This window comes from Mus caroli, chromosome 17 (genome assembly GCF_900094665.2).
Source record: "Mus caroli chromosome 17, CAROLI_EIJ_v1.1, whole genome shotgun sequence".
Classification (NCBI taxonomy): domain Eukaryota; kingdom Metazoa; phylum Chordata; class Mammalia; order Rodentia; family Muridae; genus Mus; species Mus caroli.
The window spans coordinates 25405207-25410957 of NC_034586.1; the positions used below are offsets into that span (position 1 = coordinate 25405207).

The window sequence follows — 5751 nt, forward strand, 5'->3', positions numbered from 1 at the left end:
GGGTGCTCTTACCCACTGAGCCATCTCACCAGCCCCCTCTATTTTCAATAAAAGGGGAAAACATGATGCTAAAAAGACAGAAAAAATATATTTTAAAAAGTTCTAGTGCCATGTCATAGGATCAACGGAGAGCTTCAGCAGTTACTACAGCGATGCTGTCTTCAACTCACGTGTCTGAGGTGATCCACTTATCTTGAGGCCAGCTGAACTGGGCTGATCTCAGCGGGCCTCGCTAACGTGTCTGGGTGGATTGTCAGTTGGCCGGGAAGCACTGTTGATTTTGGTTGAGCTCATTCATGCATCTGAGGCTCAACTGCCTGTTGGCTGACCTAGTGTGGCCTCAGCTGGGCTCGCTTCTAGGGGCTTGGCTTGGCTCCACATCCTCTTTATGGCATAGCAGGCTAGCCTAGGCAGGCTCTCATGGCGGTGGGTGAGAGCAAGCCCAATCACACAAGCGCCTTTTTATGTCGTGTTTGGGTAATGTTCACAAAATTCTCACTGACAAAGGCAACTGGGAAGGTGATCCTGGAGACAGAAAGAGAAGGTCTCCAAGAGAAGAATTGAGGCCGTTCACGCTGCTAGCCAATGGGTGCAGCGCTCCGTGGGGCTGGGTCACCAAGGGCACTGCTAAGCTGAAGAGGATCTTGTGACTCTGTAGTTACACTGAGAGTCTTTTGACACCAGATCCTGGGGGCTATTCCTCCCCTCCCTGGAACAGCCCCCCACCCGCCTTTTTTTCTTTTTAATTGTTGGCTTTGCATCTTCCTTAACTCCAACTAAGAGTTCCACCTGCCTTTGACTCTCAAATTCTGGGATTAAAGGTGTGCACTACCACCATCTAAAATATTTTATTATTTTATTTTAAACAAAGAACAGGGGCTCTAGAGATGGCTCAGTGGTTAAGAGCATTGACTGCTCTTCCAGAGGTCCTGAGTTCAATTCCCAGTGACTACAAGGTGGCTCACAACCATCTGTAATGGGGATCTGATGCCCCCTTCTGGTGTCTGAAGACAGTGACACTGTACTCATACGCATACAATAAATAAATCTTTAAAAATTAGAGGAAGAAAAAAAGAAAGAGAGAAAGAGAGAAAGAGAGAAAGAGAGAAAGAGAGAAAGGGAGAAAGGGAGAAAGGGAGAAAGAGAGAAAGAAAGAACAAAGCATCCGGGCAGTGGTGATGCACACCTTCAATCCCAGCACTCGGGAGGCAGAGGCAGGTGCATCTCTGTGAGTCTGAGGCTAGCCTGGTCTACAGAATGAGTTCTAGGACAGCCAGGGCTACACAGAAGAAAACCTGGAAAGAAAGAAAGGAAAGAAGGAAGGAAGTGAGGAAGGAAGGAAGGAAGGAAGGAAGGAAGGAAGGAAGGAAGGAAGAAGCGTAAGAACAAAACTTGCCAACCATTGCTGCGGAGAGGAAAACCCACTGGTAATAAAACCAGAGCGCACGTCACATGGCTGCATGTGCCGTACACAGAACAGACTTGAACTCCGTGTATTAACAGAATGCGGAGGGAAAGGAGCCAGGTGCTACAGCATATGTACTGTGTGATGCTATTTATAAAGTTTCAAAACACAAGAGACGTGTTGTTGCTGCACACACACATATGTAGTCGTCTGCGACGTGTGTGGAGACTTTAGCTTGGGATGGTGGCCTCCTGGACAGAAAAGAGAGCGAAGTCGGTGAGGGTTGGAAGCTGCCCAGCCTACTCTCTGTCATCTGCCGTGTCCTTATTTACTGCCTGGGACCGGCAGCCGTCCGCTGTGGGATGAATCTGCTGTGTAAGGCCTGTGAGCTGAGCATGGCTTTTACAGTTTAAAACTGTTGGGGGAGACTGAGAGAACATTTTGTGATGTGCGAGAATGTCATGAAGCTACAACTTCAGTGTTTATGGTAAATGATTCTTTAATAGCATTGCTATTCTACCTACAAATGGGCTAAGCAGCTTTCAGACCGCAGGGCGGTTCATCAGGGACTGGCTGGCTCACAGTCTTGCCCTTTCAAAGACCTAATTACTGCCAGGGTGTGATGGCACATGCCTTTAATCCCAGCATTGGGGAGGCAGAGGCAGGCAGAGTTCCAAGGCCAGCCTGGTCTACAGAGCAAGTTCCAGGATAGTCAGGGCTACCCAGAGAAGCCCTGTCTCAACCCCGCCCCCAGGAGACTAATTACTTCTTTGAGCATGTATCTTGGGAGGTTAAAGCACAATGACCCATGTGGATCTCAGGGACTGAACTCCAGGCATCAAGAATGGCAGTAAGTTCCACCTACTGAGCCATCCACTGAGCCGTCCTTACTGACCGAACTTGCCTCTTTACAAGAACTAATGTATGCATGTGTGAGCACAGGCGGTTGGAGGCAGGAGGACAGCCTTGGGTGTTATCCTTGGAATCAGCATCCACCTGCTTTTCTATTGTGACAGGCTCTTTCATTGACCTGGAACCCATCAGTTGGGTTAGACTGAATGCTGGCCGGCAAGCATCAGGCACTGTCTTCTCTCTGCCTCTGGGATGCTGGGAGAGCAAGTTTGCTGGCCCAGCATGTTTGATCTGGGGATCAAAGTCAGGCTCTCAAGCTTTTAAGGTAAATGCTCTACTGACTGAGTCTTCCCAGCCCCTTCTCCAGCTCCTTTTCCAGCCCTGCCTGCCACGAGAAGAGGGCATCAAATCCCCTGGAACTGGAGTTACAGAAGGTTGGATCTGCCTGATAGCGGCTGGGAATTGGTTTTTAAAGATTTATTTATTTATTTATTATGTACAGTATTTTGCCTGCATATATGCCTGCATGCCAGAAGAGGGCACCAGATCCCATTACAGATGGCGGTGAGCCACCATGTGGTTATTAGGAATTGAACTCAGGACCTCTGGAAGAGCAGTCAGTGCTCTCAACCTCTGAGCCATCTCTCCAAACCCCCAGCTGCTGGGAATTGAACTTGGGTCATCTCCAATGTCTTCTGGCCTCCTTAGGCACAAGGCAAGTACGTGATGAACGGACATACATTTAGGCAAAACATGAGTACTCATAAAACTAAAAAAAAAACCTAATTAAAATTAGTTGTGTGTGTCTTTGTATGTGTCTGTGTGTGTGTTTATGTGTGTCTCTCTTTGTGTGTGTCTTTGTGTCTCTCTGCATGTGTGTCTCTCTCTGTGTGTTTCTCTGTGTCTCTCAGTGTATCTCTGTGTTTGTGTGTGTCTCTCTCTCTGTGTCTCTCAGTGTGTGTTTGTGTCTGTGTGAGCGTGCACAGGACAACTTTCAGGAGTTGCTTTTCTTCTTCTGCCCCGTGGGCTCTGGGTCTCCAACTTATTCCTCTGACTTGGCAGCAAGTGCCTTTGCCCACTGAGCCATACGGCTAGCCCCAGGTTTGTCCTCTCTAGTACTATAATATAATTCAAGTACAAGCCACACACTGTGAGCTGTGTACTTGCTTTCTCATGTTTAAACCCTATGCTGTTTTTATTGCCTCCCCTTTTGGGGGAGAAGGGGCATCTTGTGTAGCCCAGGCTGGCCTTGAACCTCTGTGTAGTCAAACATGACCCTGAGCTCCTGCCTCACTCCTTCCTCCACCTTTCAAGTGCTGGGTTTACACTATGAAACCATGTAATAAGCACCAGGCCTGTTTATTCCCTATTATTTGTTAAGTTACCAAACAAATAACATGGTTGTGCATAGTCTCTCCTTCCTTCCTTCTTTCCTTCTTTCCTTCTTCCCTTCCTCCCTTCCTCCCTCTTTTCCTCCCTCCCTCCCTTCCTCCCTTCCTCCCTTCCTCCCTTCCTCCCTTCCTTCCTTCCTTCCTTCCTTCCTTCCTTCCTTCCTTCCTTCCTTCCTTCCTTTTTGGTTTTGCGCATCAGGGTTTCTCTGTGTAGCCCTGGCTGTCCAGGAACTCACTTTGTCGTCCAGGCTGGCCTGGAACTCACAGAGATCCTCCTACCTCTGGAGTGCTGGGATTAAAGGTGTGTGCAGCGATGCCCTGGCTCTACAACTGACTTCTCAATGGCCACTTTAAAAGCCTCCAACTATTTGGCTTAGAATAAATTCCCAGCAACGAAATGCCAAATCCTCCCTCCCCTCCCCCAAGCTCCAGCTGCTCTCTCCTCCAGAAGCCTCTTGCTTCTTCGCTGCTCTTCCACCTTCTCCCAGCAACTCCCTTGGCTCTTCCTTGGGGAGGCTGGCAGTTTAGAGGGCTCTCCTTCTCCAAAAATCCCAGCCAACCCAAGGCTCTCCCCCAGAGACCAGGGCTCCGTTCGGTGGCCGGCAGTGCACTGTGAAGCTTCCCCCTCTTAACTCTCCCTCTGGTCACAAAGTCTTCTTTCTCTCCAAGCCACTCTTTCCTTGCGGTTAAAGTTTACCTCGGATCTCTCTGGAAGTCCAAAGGCCTTGTCTCTCTATGGATGTATTCCAGTGGGATCTCCTGTCTCAAATTACCAGCAGGCAGGCCACACTATAGTTTAAAAAAAAAAAGTAGTGGGGACAGAGAAGGGGAATCAAGAAGGAAGGGTGTGCACAGCCTCCTCTGATGAGTGTGATTCTTAGGGCCTACGTAGTGGAGGGAGATAAGCAGTTCTCCCAGACTGCCCTCTGACCTCCACGCTCACTTTGTGGTGAGAGCTTGTGCTTTGGTGTGCGTATACACCCTGACCATGGCAACTCTTATAAAGGAAAACATTTCATTGTGGCTGGCTTACAGTTTCAGAGGTTCAGTCTGTTATCATCATGGTGGGGGAGCATGAGGTGTGAAGGCAGACATGATGCTGGAGGAGCTGAGAGTTCTACTCTTGATCTGTGAGATCTTGAGACTGTGAACTACACTGGGCATAGCTTGCGCATAGGAGACCTCAAAACCCCGCCTCCTCAGTGATGCACTTCCAAACAGTGCCACTCCCTATGGCCAAACATTCAAACACATAAATCTGGGGGCGGGGGGGGGGGATTCCTATTCAAACCACCACAAGTCAGAACCTCACTATGTAGCCCTGATGGCCTGAAACTCATTACATAGACAAGGCTGACCTGACACTCACGGAGATCTGCCTGCCTCAGCCTCCTGAGCACCTAGATTAAATACTACGATGCCCAGCTTAAATAAATAAATGTACTAAAATACTTAAGAAACATTCCTAAGGTAAATAAATACTAGGATCACTGGTGCCGACCAGTAAGAGAAAGTCTGCTAAGCAAAGTCATAGGTCTACGTTAGTGTCACCCCAGGGGCATTTGGGAAATGTGGACTTTGGGTATCACCTCAGACCTACTAAATCAGAAACTAGCTATTTGAGATCGATTTCACATTGCAGCACAGGCTAGCCTGGATCTTACTAAGTAGCCCAGGTTGGCCTGAAACTCACAGCAATTCTTTTGCCTTAGCCTCCCAAGTGCTGGGATTGCCTGCCTTAGCCACCATGCCTCGCTAGGATCTTGGTCTATAATAGCAGTGCTGAGCACACCCATAGTGCCATCATGGAGGACATCCATTGGGAGGGTTCCACAGACCTCTGGTGAACCTCAAACCATTCATTTTTCAGTTCAGGTTGATCAATGTGTAAGGATGGAAGGGTGATCTGGCTCAGCAGTCACACTCCTTTAAACATTTTTAAAAAAATGATTGACTTAGCTGGGCAGTGGTGGCACACACCTTTAATCCCAGCACTTGGGAGGCAGAGACAGGCAGATTTCTGAGTTTGAGGCCAGCCTGGTCTACAGAGTGAGTTCCAGGACAGTCAGGGCTATACAGAGGAACCTTGTCTCACCTCCCCCC

The 5751-nt window shown here is 48.7% G+C and overlaps 1 protein-coding gene across 1 annotated transcript in view; it reads right to left on the minus strand.

Moving 5' to 3' along the window:
- Positions 1 to 5751, minus strand: part of Tmem217 (transmembrane protein 217) — a 28368-nt gene that overhangs the window by 15344 nt on the left and 7273 nt on the right. Inside the window, exon 2 of the mRNA XM_021149913.1 lies at positions 4346 to 4437. The gene's annotated coding sequence lies outside the window, so the exon portion shown is untranslated. The remainder of the gene's footprint in view (positions 1 to 4345; positions 4438 to 5751) is intronic.